Source organism: Ictidomys tridecemlineatus, chromosome 8, assembly GCF_052094955.1.
Source record: "Ictidomys tridecemlineatus isolate mIctTri1 chromosome 8, mIctTri1.hap1, whole genome shotgun sequence".
Lineage (NCBI taxonomy): Eukaryota > Metazoa > Chordata > Mammalia > Rodentia > Sciuridae > Ictidomys > Ictidomys tridecemlineatus.
In genome coordinates this window covers 78,986,421-79,004,279 of record NC_135484.1, presented here as the reverse complement: position 1 = coordinate 79,004,279, position 17,859 = coordinate 78,986,421, and the positions used below count along the sequence as shown (strand labels likewise).

The following is a 17,859-nucleotide window of genomic DNA, read 5'->3' as shown; positions in this document are numbered from 1 at the left end:
GGAGAAAAGGCTTCTCCTTCACCCCTCCAATCCCCTTATCTATTTTGCAGAGTTGTACCACGTAGGCATGGCATCTCCTCAGAAAGGCCCTCCACAACTTTCTGATCTAAAGAGACCTGGACTTGCATGAGCCCCCAGTCCCTCACTCTGCTGTCCCACAGAGCTCACTCCTGCCTAAGCCTCTAGGAAAGCACACAACTGCCCTTACATGCAGCCTGCCTCTGTAACTTGCCAGCATGTGATTTTAAGCAAGGTACTTGATTTTTCTGTGCCTCAGTTTCCTTTTCTGAAAAATAGGAATGTTAACCGTGTTGAGGTAAGGATTAAATGGGTTACTTCTTAAAGGCTCTGGAGCAAATTCTGACAAATAGCCATTCCAAGTATTTGAGAAATAAAATAGACAAGTAAAATGTGTTTGCTTGTTTATTGTCTCCACTATTGGACTGCCGGGGTTACCAGGAGATTCCTGCTCAGAGGTGTGAGCCACCTGGGAAAATAAAAAATCTGAAATAATCAATAAAGAATAAAAGACAAAGCCAGAAATTAGATTTCAAAGCGGGGTGCCTGATGGGTCTTCCAGCCTTGATAGGAACTGGAACTGAAAAAATGAAAAAGGCCCCAATCCTTTATTTGAGGGGAAGTACATCAAAGTGTGGGATGGATCTTGAAGGAAACAGGTTGTTTGGTGCTGGATAGGTTATGACCATCTCCAGGAGGCTGTGTTTGATCCTAAGGCTGTGAGCTAAGGCAGGGCACCAGTATGATCTAGGCTTTCTTGAGCAAGGGAATTTCACTCAGGAGTTCCCAGAAAAGCAGATTCCCCGCCTTAATGGCTCAAACAAACCTATAATTTATACACAGCTCTCAACCGTAAGTTCCATGAGGAAGGGAGTTGTTCTACTCTCTGGTACATCCTCAGTGCTGAGTGCAATGCCGAATACACAGTAGGACTTGATAAATATTTGCAGAAGGTATGGATGGTGGAACCAAGAACTTCCTCTCTGCCACTTTACCTCATCTCTCTGTCTTGTTTCTCTCTCTTTCTTATTCAAAGAAGGGAGAATTTCCTGGATGATATGGCTCATTTTAACAACTCACTGAAATATTTTAAGTTGACAAATCCTTTAGGAATATTATCTTGTTGAGATAGGCACTTTTTTAAAAATTGAGATCTTGCAATTAAGGTCTATAGATCCTCCTGACCCAAATATATGGTCCAGAAACAATACTCAGCACATATTTGAATTATAAGAGAATGAGATGCTGTTTTTTAAAAAGTGCTCTGGGGAATGCAGGCCAGAGGGAAGCAGGGGTAAGGAGTAAGTTTGGAAGGAGCAGAGCTGGGATCAGGAACCACTCACCCTCAGGCATGTTGTGGCAAGCAGAGCCCACATTCCAAATCCCAGAATGAGAGGAGACCAGCCGTGGGACTCTATCCAAGGGATTCTCTGTTGAACAGAAGCCACACAAGACTCTGCAGATAAGGGAAAACACCGAGGTCAGAAGGGGAGTCTTGTTCCAGAGAAATGGAGGGGCAGGAGAACCCATTTGAATTGAACCAGGTCCTTGGCAATTGTGCCACAGAGTCAGGGTCCAACTCTGCAAAAGAAGGGCCCAGCCAGGAATTCACATGTTGCCCAGACCCAGATTTGCGTCCTAGGCTTTAGAGCAGAGTCCAGTCCCAGCAGGAAGCTGGAGACCTAACCAGGGACCAGCGCAGCTCCTGGGGGCACAAAGCCCATCCTCCTGCAGCCTCTGTGAGCCCTTGGTTTTAGTATGTTCTCATTTCTTGGGCTGCTCTCTCCTGTTGTAATCTGAAAACCAAGGATTTCAGTTCTTCAAAATGCCTTTGATTATTTCTTCAGAAATTTCCTCTTTTTCATTTTCTTCTTTCCTTTTCAGAAATCCTTACTATTTAAGTCTACCTCCTAATCTGAGCCTCTGATTTTCTGTTTTTCTATTAGAAACCTTTAAAGAGCGTTTTGTTTGCTGGTTTTACTTCCTGGTCTATTTCTTTAAATCCATCTCTGAGCACTTCTGCTGGCCGTTTCCATTTCAGCATTCAAACAAGAGTCCCGAGCTCTGGTTTCACGGGTGTAGTGTATTCTCCTGTCTCTTTCTCATGCTCTGGGGAGTTTAATGATCAGACTCCTCAGTGCAAAGGAGTGTGAGCTCTGTATAGTTTCTGAATCCCTGAGGTCCTTCTGGTTTTGACTTCTGTGTCTCTGCCTTTCCTTTTAGAGGCTTTCCTCCTGTCGTCTATCCCTCCTGGGCTTTTCTTATCCATAAACTGAGGCCCTTGAGAGATGAGTGAAGTTTTGTGCACAGGCTGGACTTTGTTTTCTGGTTAACCTCTGGTTAACCTCACCGAGGAGTTACAGCCAGAGAGGGCCATTTTTTGGAGTAATCCTCAAATATCGGTGTCTGTAGCTCTGTTCTCCTGCCCACTCTGCTCATCCTGAGGGCAGTCCTCCACTCTCCTACCTGGACTGCAGAAGGCTGTTTCCAGTGGTGTTGGGAGGGAGTTGAAGATGGGGCTCAACAGGGGGTTCACTACCAGGTGTGGGGACTGTGGCACCGAATCCCCCTGCTTCCGGCCTCATGCCTCACCTTCCCCAACTCTCCCACCTAGTGATCTTAATCTGTCCTTTCTTTAGAAACTTTAGAAAATTAATTCAGTTTCTCCAACAGATTCTAAAGTTCATAAGGAATAACTTACTTAGTGGGATAATTTTTAAAAGATTACAAATCAGACTTCAAGAAAATTTTTCATACAACTTTTTTTTGAGGGAAATGATTAAAAGGGGCCAAAGCATTATAAAGAGCTTGATTATAGAAAAGTGAGGTCATCCAGGTTGGCATGTTTGCAAGGCACTTTATGGTGAGAGACTGAGACAGTGGGTGTAAAGGGGAGCCCTGGGACCTCCATGTGTGCTCTCGTCCTGGGCCCACGGGACTGGTGACTTGGGCAGGTTACTTGCACTATTAAAATTAAGCTCCACTCAAAGACATCTATTTCATTCCACTATAATAAAGCCATCTCAATCTTATCCCTGTCGAAAGCTAGGATGAGTCACATACAGACGTCATAAATTCTGCTTCAGGGTACTAAGGTGATATGACATGAAGATTATAAATCACATATAACAATAACATCTCCTAGCTGGTGTAGTTTGGGATGACAAACAAATAAACAGTGTTGTTACCTGAGCTTTGCTCTTGCAGGTATTTGAGCTTTCCTTTCAGACCTGGAAAAGATAAACAAAGGCTATGAAATGGTTTCTTTTAAGGTTTAGCATTGGAATTTCATCTTTCAAAATCTGCCTTATATATTTAAGAAAGTGAGATGAGCCAGTTTGTATGGCTGGAATTAATTTGAATGTGTAGTTATACACACCACTTCCAAAGGGCAGCTGCAGAAAGTATGTTGATGCAGTGTGCTGGGGTCTGCGAGGCTTATTGCTGATGCTAAGTGCACACACACACACACACACACACACGTTCCTGCACACGTGCGTGCATGCAAGACCTTGGTGCCTGTCCTTGCAGGTGTCTGGACACACACCTCAGTGCTGCCTTTGTATGCAGGAAATGATCACAGTAATCAGTCTCATGGGATACTGGGAAACATTTCAGCAAAAGATGAGAAAATAAATAGAATATATTATTCCTTTGACAAACTTTTGTCCTTCAACAAGCTTAAGTCCCTTCCCCCATGCTACCCTGAAATAGAAATCTCTTCACTAGAAGTGCTTTTACCTGTGGCTTGTAGGGGAGCGGCTCTGCCACAGTTCCTGACACCCTAGCAGGTCTCCACACAGGGCACGAAGCTGAGGCTCAACCACAGTCTGACTTGTCTTGGTGAACGCTCTGTCATCCTCTCAGGAACTCAGCAAAAGTGGCAGTTCTGTGAGGTGCTATCATAAGACTGCTCCCCTCGCACCTCCCTACATCCTGGGAGGTTGCCATGGGCAGTTTTACATCTGTTTCCCATGTTCCAGTGAGGCAGGGACTTTCCACCTGCCCCGCTCCTTCAAGAATAGTTGTAGACTAAAAACCTGCTTAGCTAGGGCTCTGAGTCGGCTCCTCAGAAGAGTGCGCCACTGCTCATGGAGCCCAGCAAATGACCCTTTGGGTTTGGTGTCATCCTGTGGGTCAAGGATGCAGGTAACCAACACAGTGCTGATCTTACTTATGCTGTCTACTGTACAAGTTATAGATTGTCTAAATGCACTGGGCACAAAGGCTCACACCTGTAATCCCAGTGACTGGGGAACCTGAGGTGGGAGGATCAGAAGTTCAAGGACAGCCTGGGCAACTTGGCAAGACCATGTCTCAAAAAGAAGAATTTTAGGGAGGCGGGGAATAGAAGATAAATGTATTATACAAAGGGGAATGAAGGGAAAGGAAAGGAAGGGGAATCGGATAGAAAAACTGTAGAATGAATCTGACATGACTTTCCCATGGCATATCTCAATATGCCACCAGTGAAATTCCACATCATGTACAACCATAAGAATGGGATCCTAATTAGACGAAGTTATACTCCATGTATGTATAATATGTCAAAATACACTCTCCTGTATGATATGTCAAGATCATTGTAATGTTTTGAGCAACTAATAAAAAAATTTAAAAAAAAATATACTCTCTTGTCATGTGTATCTAAAAAAAAAGTAGGAATTTTAAAAGTGCTGGGGATATAGCTTTAGTGGTAGAGCTCCTCTAGACTCAGTCTTCAGTACCACAAATGATAATATAATAATACTAATGTTTATTATTGTTATATTAATACATCCACTTGAGCTTGTGATCTCGTTAACAGGCGAATTTCCAGAAATGTAGTAAGACAAACCAGCAGTGACTGCCATGCTCCTGCTTAGTGACTGCCTAACTGTTTCAGAGAAAATTCTAACCAACAATAGCCTAAGAAAATAGGGATTTTTTTTTCTCCACTTCACATAAGGAGAAATCTGGACACAGGTTCTGTTAAGTAACAATCTGATGTCAGGCTGATACAACTACAAAATATTTTTTTTTCTGAAGTGCTGGGGATGGAATCACCCAAGGCCTTCTGCTTGTTAGGGAAGCATTCTACCATGGAGCTACATCCCCAACCCTGCAAAAATTCTTTAGTTTTCTTGGTCACAAGATGGCTGTGCAGTTCTAGGTATCACGTTTAAATTCAGGCAGTATAAAAAATGAAGGCAGGGCATAGTCTACCTGTTTTATTAGGAAAGTAAAATTTCTGCAATAGACTTCCCCTTGCACATCATTGAACCCTGAGCTTCAAAGGAAGCCAGACAGCCAATTTCTGTAAGAGAGGAACTAGATTGGTATGATTGGCTAAACTAGACCAGACTAACCATGCTATATCTCAGGGTTGGCCTCCTTGTCACTTGAAACCAAACAGTAGTTTGTTTCACTGATGGAACAGAACTGCAAGGTAAGTTGGGCAGACAACAAAGTGTGTCTGCCACTTGAACCAATGTTGCTGGTCCCAGCTTTGCCAGCTCAGTAGGGAAGACCAGTCAATAGCTGACTTCAGTACCTCTCCTTGCTCCCGCAGTGATTGCATCTCATACTTGAACTGACCAGTAAATGATGGGGTGTTGTAAAGAAAATCTCCAATTCTGTAGAAACTGCAAGACTACAAGAAAAAAACTATTAGAGTTGTCACAATCTGGGGCTGGGGTTATGGCTCAGTGGTAGAGCATTTGCCTAGCATGTGTGAAGCATTGGGTTCAATTCTCAGCACTGCATATAAATAAATGAACAAAATTTATTTTTAAAGGTCTATCAACATCTTAAAAAAATTTTTTTTAAAAAGAGTTGTGACAGCCAAGAGCTTTCAATGTGTCAACCCCTGAAATCTTTTTTTTTTTTAATTCATTTTGAGGTGGAATAACAGACCTACCATCAAGTGGTTATGAGAGAACAGCACAAGATTGGCACTGTCTTCTGAAGCCACCTCGAGCTTACTCACCTTTGCAGAATTTAGCTACAGTAACTCCTCCCAGGTAGGAATATTCTTAAGTAAGAAATAGTTGACATTACTACCTGTATTTTGGTAAATTGATATGAGGAACAGTTGTTCTATCTGATGTAGAGAGGAGAGAGCTATTTGAATACTAAGACTGAACTAATCCCTCAGGAATTGGACCGTGAGGACTTAACCCACATTCCTTCTCTTCCACCTGTCAAACTCTCCTCAAACTTTCTTTTATGAAATCTTCTGAAAATTTCTGAAAGAAGTCAAGCCATTTGTAATCTTAATTAATCTTAATCTCTTCCTATTGTCTGATATAACCCTTACCAATGGCACACTGAAATTATTCATTCATACAATTGTCTCACCCACTACATTAAGACATTTTCCAGGGGAGTTTCATAGCCAGAACTTAAGGAGGAATGCACAGTAGTAAGTATTCAACACATTTTTTGGTTGAATAAAATTTAAACTATGAATAATTAATAATATAATATTGAGTTTTATATTTTAATTCAAGCACTTAACAATACAAGATGTATTCACAGTCCAACAAAAAAATAAGCAAGGTAAGAAGCAAATACAAACCGAGAAAAATATTTGACTTCCCTATCATATAAATATCCCTATTATATTATTGACTTAATATAAAACTCCTAGAAATTGAGATGAAAAAGACCAACAAATGAAAAGATAAACAAGCAAGGACATGAACAGACAATTCACATTTCTAAAAAAATGTTTAAATGGCCCTTAAGCTAATGAAAATATACACAACCCTGACCGTGACTTTTAAAATGCCAGTTAAAACTATGCTGAGATGTGATTTTAACTTATCAGTTAAAAAAATTTAATAATATACTCCATTAGCAAGATTGGGAAAAGAGGCACTCTAGTGCACCTCTGGGGGACTACAAATGGTAGTTCATAGAAGGGACCATGTGGCAGTATTTATGCAATGTTACAAATGCTTTCAACCTTCGACCCAATTATCTGTGACTGGGAATTCATCCTACAGAAATGTCCACACAGCTAAAAATGACATGCACAAGTGATGTATTAGCATATTGTTCATAACATCCTAACATGAGAGGCTACTCATTTCAGTAAATAGAGGACTGATTAAACAAACTGTGGCACGTCCTCACAATGGAATATGAGGTAGCTGAAAAGAGAATGAAGATGTCTGTCTGTTTTACTCTGAGAAGGTATCTAGGATAGATAGTTCTATAAAAAAGCAAAGTTCAGAATAGTGAGCACAATATGAAGTCTACCGTGATAAAAGGGCAGGGATAAGAATATGCATTTGTTTGTGCAACTGCATAAAGTACTAGAAGGGTGCACAACAAATAGAAGAAAGGGAGATGGGAGAACAGGGAAAATAGAGTAGAAGCAAAGTTCTTCATATATCTTTTAATTTAAAAACTGTAAATTACAAATTTTATCCAGAGCAATTAGGTAAGATTAAAAAAAAACTGACAAAGAGAAATTTAAACTATTTCTTTTTGCAGATGACATGATATATAGAAAAACCCAGACTTTATTTTAAAAGCATTAGAACAGAAAAAAATTGCAATATCAACATATAAAATTCAGTAACATTTCTATATACCAAAAATAAAATTTTCTAGCTGAAAAAGAAATCAATTGCATTTACTTAGCTACACAAAATAAAATAAAATACCTGAGAATAACTCAAACAAGGAGATAAGAACTCTTCAATTAAAACTATAAAACACTGATCAAAGATATTGAAGAGGTCATTCCATATTCCCAGATTGAAAAAATTAATATTGTTAAAACGCCCATACTAACCAAAGCAATCAACAGATTCAGTGAAATCCGTATCAAAATACCAATGGTATTTTTTACAGAAGTAGAAACCTCTAAAACTTATGTGGAGCCAAAACAGAACTTGAATAGCCAAAGTAATCTTGAGAAAAAAAGAACAAAGCTGGAGGCATTGCAGTACCTGACTTCAAAAGACACTACAAAATATAGTTACCTAAATAGTATGATACTGGCTTAAAAACAGACACATAGGTCAAAGGAAGAGAATAGAGAACCAAGAAATAAATCCACATATTTATTTATTTATTCTGCACAACAACGGACAAAACAGAATTAGGAGACAACCCAGAAAACGGGAGAAAATGTTTGCCACCTATTCATCTGACAAGGAATTAATATCCAGGATACACAGCAATTCAAAAACTAAACAGCAAAAATGAACAAATAATTTGATTAAAAATAGGCAAACACTCTGACATTTTTCAAAAGGAGATACACAAATGGCTAACAAATTGATGCAAAAAGGTTCAATATCACTAATTAGAAAATTAGGCAACACCACAATGATATATCTTCCCACACTAGTTAGAATAATTATCCAAAAGACAAAAAAAAAATAATAAGTGCTAGAGAGATTGTGGAGAAAGGTGAATTCTTGTACACTGTTAGTGTGGATATAAATTAGTCCCGCCATTTTAGAGATCAGTAAGGAGATTCCTCAAAGAATTACCACATGATCCACCAATTCCACATGTAGGTATACATACAAAGAAAAGGAAATCAGTATTTCAAAGACAGATCTGCACTCTCATGTTTATTCATGGTAGAAAAGATAGAGAATCAACCAAGGGGTCCACTGGTAGATGACAAGATAGAGAAAATATATATACACAAAGAAATATTAATCATCCACAAAAAAGAATGAAATCCTGTAACATGTGACAACAGAGATGAGCCTGGAAAGCACTGTGTTGAGAGAAATTTCAGGCATAGATAGACAAATACCACGTTTTTATTTATGTGGAAGTTAAAGTGTTGATCCCATAGAAGCAGAAAGTACAATTCTGGAAAGGGTATGGGAGGGGAGGGACTAGAGAAAGGGTTGTAATGGGTACAGGGCTACAGTTGGATAGGAGAAATAACTTCTAATATTCTAATATTCTATAAGAGAGCGGGGTAACTGTGGTTGTCAAAAATTAAATGTGTGTTTCAAAAATAGCCAATAAAAAAGATTTTGAATGTACCCATCACAAAGAAATGATAAATGTTTGAGTGATAGATATACCAACTACCTTGATCTGATCATTACACAATATATACATCCATTGAAATGTCACACTGCATCCTATAAATATGTATAATTATGTCAATTAAAAATAAAAGCTTTAAAAAAGTTATTTAAAAAAATAAAAAGTCTCTGAATCATTACTTATTTAAAGGATTAAATCCAATTTGTAAAATGTTATACATTGTTTTCAGAGCTAAATTGTGTGCCTTCGTATCTCTTCCTCACTTAAATCAGTAATTTAGGCTAATATCTGAATCTCACTGTGCCTTGAAGAAATGCAATGAGTTAATAAGTACAAATAAGTCAAGCCTTAAACAAAAAAAATTCTGCATGATATTGGGCTATTGTTAATGTTGCATTTAATAATAATAATAATAATAATTTAAAAGAGCTCTTGATGACCCTTTAGTGATAAAATTTCCTGAGCCATTTCGGTATTCATAATCTATTTTTGTTTTTGAAGATAATACAATGAATGATAAGAGAATAAAGTGGTTAATCTAAAATAGCTCTGACCAGGACCAAGTAAGAACTGACTTGTGGACATTGCAGATCATTTCATGTTACACATAGGACAATGCTGTGAGATGAGGTCATTGATTTCTATTCCTTTTTTAGCAAATCAGAAAGAGTATATAATAAATTGGATTGCGAGGTATTCTGAGTGCACAAACTCTTCCAAGATGTGTAAGACAGCTGTAACACTCAGCCACTGAAAGCATCTGCTACAATTGCTGACTAAATCAATAAATGAAATCCTTCTACCTGTCTTTTAGATCTCCAGAAGATAGGCGTTACCATCAGGATTTGGCTATGTAGAGAAACCAAATAAATAAGGGTAGAGACTTCTACAGTAGTGCTTGAATTTATCGTCCTAAATACATCCACTCAATGATTGTTCATTTAAAAAAAAATCAATGATGCAGATATGATATAATCAGCAAGGCATTGTCAGTAAATTTGCCAGCCCCTTTCAGATGGCTTTTTTCAGGGGAAAATAAGTCCGTGCATGACATTCTGATATTTGGATTATCAAATAACACCCATTCAAAACAGCACAAAGAACCAGCTTAGGTGTTTTCTTTTCTAATCAAAAAGCAAAACCTAACACTGTGAAGAAATTGTGCCCCCTGCTGATTTTATTTGATATTAACTTCATCAGTTAAAAAAAAAAAAAAGCCTCTAGTGCTGCAGGAGAGTGCAGCATCCTCAAGGTCAGTAATTTAAATGTGCTCTCAGATGTATGGCAGCCTGTCGCTGCCACTGGAAATTTTTGCATGATATTGACCTTGGGAGAAAAGAGGAAGGAGGAATGCCTCCTATTTTGAGATTTGTGGAAATAATTTGTTCTAAGAACCTTCTCCATATTGCATGTACCTTTGGAGACACTGAATAGGGAAACGGAGCAAATAAGAAAAGCCTTGAGAGATGAGCCAGTTGTTGGCAAGCACAGGTCCCTCATGATCACTCTCAACTGTACTAAGATCAAAGTATATTAGAATTCCATTTCAACTATCAGAGAAATAAAAAAAAAAAGTTTCTTGAGACTGAGTTTGTTCACTCTGAGAAAACTATTATGGCCAATGAAGAGTAATCATGGCTGGGCATTCCAAGTGCTGGAAATCATTTTAACTTGATGTGGACCATCTATTCAGATTCTAAATGCATTCTTAGAAAGGGCTCCAGCCCTGCACAATGTTGTTAACTAGGAGACAGCACGAAGCTCCCCAGCTTCTTTCTTCTATGACCCTCATTTTTATCTTGATGTGCTCTCCTCTGCTTTGTCTTTTGCCGCTCAATCTATTTTTCATTGCTAGCAAGAGGTAACCTAAGGCTCCTGGAAAGGTTAACTAACAAGAACATGTGTCCTTTTCTCCTGATATTCACATCTTCAGGAAAAATTCTTAAACACCGAAAGGACTTCAGTTGTGCAGTTAGTCTTGGGGATGATAATGGAGTGAGTATTTTATGGTGCAGGAAGGACCATTCCTCCTGCTTTCAGACAAAGCCACAGACTGCTTAATAGATTCTCAGCCAGCTGTGAAGATAAAGGCTTCTTCCAGTCTACAGGATGCAAAACTTTGATCTAGGTTCAACCAACAGTGTGATAGTCAAGAATGCACAGCACTCCTACTTCTAATTTCATTTGAATAAGAATTCCGAACCAAAAAAAAAAATGCCTTTTTGGTATTAGTAATTGTTATTTATCTGAAGCTCATATTGAATTAATATCCCGTATTTTATCTGGCAACATATCTTTGATTTAGCTCTGTTTTCACAAACATTGTAAATCCGAGTGATGGCCCAGCCAGGTTGGGGTGCGGAGACGTGGGCACACAGGTGGCCTCCCTAGCTATGCTGTCTCAGGCACCCGTCTCCCTCTAGCGGCCGCCAGGGACATCGCGCCACTCAGCCAGAAGCCATGCGGGGAAGCAGCGGCTCCGGACCTGGAGGATGAGTCTTAGGCCACATCTGCAGGGGTTTTTGTTTGTTTGTTTGTTTTGGTTTTGGTTTTTGTTTCCTGGACCAGGGAATAGGAATGGAGACCTGCTGAGTTCAACGCCGCCTAAACCTAGTTTTATCCCTAGAAGAAGAAAGTAACACTCTTGCTACTGGCAGAAATGAAGTGTCCCTGGTTTTCAGTTAAAAATATACTGGACAAATAAATTCTCCATAGAACAGCTTACGATGACAGTTAATGTCCTACCCTAGGATGTCCTCATCATCACGGAAAACTGATAGATGTTGTCATCCCTTGCTGAAGAAAAATTGAAGCCCTTCTCCCCTCTGACCCCAAATGGCTTGTCAAGAAGTATTCATTCCGACAAGGAGGTGGTTCAGAAGGGTGGAGATACTTGTCTGTCGTCTATATTGTTCCTGACAACCAATAGATAATGTTGAAATGAATTGGCACTGAAATACACCAGTGGCTTGGAATGTAAGATAAAGAGGAAACCTATTCCTACTGGCAGAGAATGACCACACCATCTGAAAAGGAGATAATGGTGGCAGTGATGGTCCTCACCTATGGCGGGGGAACTGGTTCTTGGAATTGCACTTCCACTCTTAGCAATCTGATGGCAGGAGCCTGGCCAGCAGGGCCAGCACTGAGATTGTTTTTTATGTTACACTACTATAAGTGTTGAATGACACAGGGTGTTGTCCAGACTCAAGAAATGGAACCAGAACATGGGTTCTAGAGTCCAGAAGTGACTCCCAGATCATACCTGAGTTCCTTGAAGGACAATTTCCACAAGGCAGGTGTTTTGTGATTGATTGGTCAATTAATGAATGAATGAACAATGGGATTGTATCTATCACAACCATCTCCACACCAAAGGAATAATGTGTCATGGAGCACACTCATCAGGTTTGGTGGTATCAAAGCAAAGTAAAAACTTCAGAGACAGAACTCTGGTGAGAGGGGCCCCTATCACCAATAGCTGTACTCAGGGGTGATTGGGAGTAAAGATGGCTTTTAGTCTCCATCAGTCTCCTTCAAGCTACAAAACAGCACATAATTTAAGCAAAAGCAATTATTTTGCTTTGTCATTTCAAGGTAAATTCACTACAAGTTGTCCATTTTAAACAGACAACCTATCTTTAAGCCTTGCCTCACTGATATACCAAGTGTACACAAAGTCGGGTGGTAGGTGTTTGCATAGGGAGTTGAGACATCAGATACTCACTTTTTAGATTAACTCATAAGGAAGGAAATGATAATTACTGACCATCTAATCTATAGCAGGTACTATCTCTTGCTGCCTCGTGTGATCTTCACAGTAAGCCTATGAGGTGATCATTACTGTCTACAGGTGTGGAAATGGCATGTTAAAGAAGTGAAGTAATTTGTCTAAGGACATACAGAGAGAGCCAAGATGCAAATTTATATCTGCTTCATTGTCTCTTTCCAATATTCAATGCTGGTACTTGAGCACCTAAGGATGCCATTCATATAGTTCAAGACAGAATCAAATAATTAGGAAATGTATGCTACAAATAAAGCGCCAAGGGAAAAGTGCAGGGATCAGTCAAGGGGTGGGCGAATTTTATCCTTCTCCCACCCGAGCTCTGAGCTCTGTGGCCAGGCTTTCATCAGCTTATCCTTTATAGATCCAAGCTTCTTTAGATAGCAAAGTGGAAGACTTTGGAATTCCTTTGCTTAAATTATGTGCTCTTTTATAGCTTGAAGGAGACTGATGGAGACTAAAAGCCATCTTTACTCCCAATCACCCCTGAGTACTGCCATTGGTGATAGGGGACCCTCTCACCAGAGTTCTGTCTCTGAAGTTTTTACTTTGCTTTGATACCACTGAATCTGATGAGTGTGCTCTATGACACACGATTTCATAATCTCAAAGCTTTCAAAATACACTCATTTTCAGGCCTTGCCTCCCGAAGAATCCTGAGGTCATAGTTCTAGGGAGGAGCCCTGGAATCTGCATCTGTAGCAAGCAAGTCAAGAGACTCGATGTTATTTAATTAATGTTCAGCACTCTTCTAAATTCTGTAAATAAATGACTTAGGCTGTGTTCTTAAAAGAATTTCCTAGCAAATATTTTTACTCTTTTGAACAAGTCACGTTCGAAAAGGAAAAATTAAGGCACTCAGTGGAAATGAACTGAGTATTCTTATAATGATGTATCAAAATTCAGTTGGTGTTTTCTATGGTATTTCACTGGCATTTGGCAGCTTGTAACAGCCCCAATAGAGATCTAAGCTCCTTAAATCCAGTAAATCCACTTGATATTAGATTATGAAAAAGTTGTGTGGGTTAAGAACCTGAAGACCTTCCAGGGAACAGTTAATCTGGTGACTTTGGAACCAAAATGTAATAATGGTTGTTTATGCTAGATTTCCCTTTGATCATTCAAATCCTTCATTCATTCTTTGAGTAAGCATTTTTAAATGCTTCAGACCATACCTGTAGCTTTGAACAAGAAGTTCTTGGCTTTGTTCACTTCAGTGTGTATCACACTGCCTCAAATCTTGAGGAAAAAAAAGAGACCTGAGAAAGCTAAAACCAGTGAGCTTTTAAAAAATTACATTAGTTACCACTATGAAAAGGATCACTGTACACATGTTTGAGTCCCATGGGTTATGATAAGTCCAAAACACTTCTAGGACTGTGTTCCCACCCTCAAGTTGAAGTCATATTCCAACTGCACCTTGTTGAATCAACTATTCACCTGATTAGTTGATTAATTAATTAATTAGTTAATTAATGTTCAGTACTCTTTTCTAAATTCTGTAAACAAACGACTTAGGCTATGTCCTTAAAAGAATTTCCTAGCAAATATTTTTATTATTTTAAACAATCATGTTAGAAAAGGAAAAATTAAGGCACTCAGTGGATGAACTGAGTGTTCTTATAATTATTTACCAAAATTCGGTTGGTGTTTCCTATGGCATTTCAAGTAAACAGGATTAATATCAGGACCAAAAAGGGATAAAGACCAAGGATTCTCAGGCCACCCACTCTTCTCTCTCCTGGGCTATTTACACCAACCATTCTTCTAGATAATTACTATTTCTTTCTTTAGGCACACCCAGAGATATATATTTCATTTTCTTTATCTTATCTCAATGTAAGAAACTCATCTAAATGCACTTCCTTTTGAAGATAGAACACAACATTCATAATTCGTGTCTCTTATAATTGAACAATTACCTAGAAGATGATTTTACATGTACTTTTTTATTTCTTTCCTTATAAATTCTCTGTCTATATTGCTGACATGTCACCTGAAGTATCTAAGGTTAAATCTTTACTGGTTGGGCAGGTGAGAAGTTGATATATGACTAACAGGCAATTCTCCTTTAGGAAACCTAGAATTGTGTAAGGATAGCTGATTCATACTGCTGCAACTGAAATATGTAATAACAGAGCAACAACAAAGGGCGAAGATGATGACAGCCCAGCACAGTGACTGGTTCTCTAGCTCCATGGCTGATGGAGAAATTATGACCCTGGTAAAACAAGGTGCTCCCCAAATCATTCCAGTCATTCCAAGGAGGGATGTGATTTTTCTTTACAGGCCCACAGCAAAGACACAATGTTGTTTAATTAATGCCTTTCTTCAAAGGGAGCTCCATTGTTTCCATACTTATAAGGCCCTACAGGGTCATACATGTAAATTTCTGTTCAACATAGAATTTTGAAGCACCACCTACATGCCAAGAGACGGGAATTCTCATCAGCTTGTCCTTTATACACCCAAGCTTCTTTAGAGAGCAAAGGAGAAGACTGTGACTCCATAATCTGGGAATTGTGGAATCCCAGTTGGGATGTCAGCCATAAAACTCCAACATGGAGTTGAGTTTTATACTTAACAATATTAACTATTATTGCCAATTTCTGTTCAGACTTTAAATGCATTTTGTAATGAATCTTCTCTTTATGGCTGAGGATACAGCTGGGAGCTGGGAATACAGCTATAAAAATCATCAGCTGATACAGATATGACCCTCTTCTGGTTTATTCTTCTGTTCATTTAATCAAATTCACCTGTTTTAAAACATTTTGAAAATGAGTCAAAATATAAGAGTTTGAGGCTAAAAGAATGGGCTCTGTCATACAAACTTGGGTATGAGCCTCAGTCTTGTTATATTCCTTGTGTGGCCAGAAACTTGCAGGTACCATGGAGCCTCTTCCCACTTATAAAATAGAGGTTACATTAGTACCTCCTCCCCAGGATAATTGTGAGGATTAAATGAGGTAATAACTTCTTGCTGCAGTGGCTTGAATTTATCAAGTGCTAAAAAAAAAATGAGATCTCTTATTAGTTAATAATATTATTTTTCCCAGGCATGTATATACAGATTTGACTGGTTATGTGCCAGAAGGTGAAGACTCTCCTTGAGCCATCAACTGGGTTAAGCTTAAGAAAAGCTTTGACAAGAGCTGAAATGATTTGTGACTCAATTCATACCATGCCTGGTGTTAAGTAGTCAACCAGGGAATGTCAAAGGTAAGATTTTCCTGGCAAATGGAATGAAGAAAAGAAGAACTAATTCAGGGACCCAACATTCCTTTTCTTTTGAATGGGATTATCTTAGAGAAAACAAGTCCTGAGAGAGGCTATGAAATAATGGTCTCTGGCTAAATACCATTGAAAAGAGCTATGTAATATATTTATATATTTTTATATAGGATCACAGTGTGCATTAGGTAAAAGACTAGTGAATACAAAAGAGATGGAATCAGTTTTAACTTTCTATTATTTCCCAAATTGATTTATATGTTAAAAATATTTTAATAACATCAATTAGTATCTCCAGGAACACTCTTTGCCAAATTCTGCTAAAAGAAACTAAGAAGAACTTGCTTCACAATTGCAAAGTAGTAAAAGCTCCAAACTTGGGAACCAGGCACATTTTTTTCTGACCTAACCACTAGTATGAATTGGGGAAGTCACCTGATTTCAGCACGTATAAATATATGATAATATGCTCTTCACATATAGCCATAAAGAGAAGATTTCATTACAAACTGCATTTAAAGTCAGAACAGAAATTGACAATAATAATTAATATTGTTACAGTGTAAATTCTAACTTGTACCAGAGTAAAATCAAGGATACAGTTCTTCTGAGTAAAGCCTTTTGATATTGGATGTCTGGGAAGAGATTGGGTGTGTTCAAGATAAAGCTATTGATTAAAGTGTAAAGTATGTGCAGGAGGGAGCAGGAATCAAGACAGGGAAGATGAAGAAATGAAGGAGGATAATCCTGTGTGTGGGGCCAAGGCTACCAACAGAAATAATGAGGAAAATATGGGTAGGAGTGGCTGAGGAATGAAATTAGACTCTTTTTTGATGTGCTAGTTTGAAGAAATAACCAACCATCTGGTTGGCAACCTCATCTATCTAGAGCTTAGGAAATAGACTAGCGCTTGAGAAATTAAATGAGGAAATGTTAGCACATTGTTGTGAAACTTTTTAGAAAAGGGACTTGACAGATTCAACTCTATATCTTCTGTGTTCAGCCTTGTGTCTGGTGCATAGAAGGAATTTCTAAAATGTTGGAAAACGAAATAAATAAATGAGTAAACCACTGGTCTACAAATTGTCCAATTCAAAGTAGATTTCAAGTCAGTTCAGGATAAAATACCAACTGAATGAAAGAAATGACAGTTGAAACCATAGAATTGGGAGGATCTACCGTTAAAGATGTGTGGAGAAAAAGAAGACAACCAAAGACAAAACAGAGAGCTACCACTTATTTGGCGGCTGGCAGAAACTAGAGAAAACAGGGAGTCCAAGAGACTGAAGGAGAAATGAATGTTTTCCAACATGACAGGAAAGAAAGGAGAAAGTGAATAATAAATGTTATTAGATTCTGGGAGGTCCAGAGAAGTGTGACTTGTCTTCCATAAGTATCACTTCTTTTGGCCATGCTTTGGAAAGAGCAGCATGACCGTGGTCCAAAGACCTGATGTCTGGGGTGTGGGTAATGCAGGCTGAGTGGAATGAAGGTCTTCCTAACATACATACATGTTTAGAACTTGACCTTAGAATAAGCTCAATAAGAGGAGGAAAATGGAGACCAGGTTGTTGTTTTTTGTTTTTGTTTTTGTTGTTGTTGTTGTTCTCAACATAGGCTGGTTCTTTTTAAATTTTTAATTATAAAAAATTTTTAACATAGCAAAGGTTGAGAGCAGAGGAAGTATGGAAACGTGTTCTGACCCTGATAAATTTCTCTAAAGAAGAAATGTCAATGATTGACAAAGATATGAAGAAGAAAACAAACAAACAAACAAACTCAGCATCCAAATCACAGTGAGATTCGGT

The 17,859-nt window shown here is 38.6% G+C and overlaps 1 long non-coding RNA gene across 6 annotated transcripts in view; it reads right to left on the bottom strand.

The window, feature by feature from the left end:
- LOC144366148 (uncharacterized) overlaps positions 1-2,320 on the bottom strand; it is a 51,853-nt gene extending 49,533 nt beyond the window's left edge. For 3 of the 6 annotated variants that reach the window (XR_013425038.1, XR_013425036.1, XR_013425037.1), the window contains exon 1: positions 1,362-2,320. This is a non-coding gene — a long non-coding RNA (uncharacterized LOC144366148). The remainder of the gene's footprint in view (positions 1-1,361) is intronic. The other 3 variants (XR_013425040.1, XR_013425035.1, XR_013425039.1) reach the window with 1 other exon arrangement.
- Positions 2,321-17,859: the final 15,539 nt, after the last annotated feature.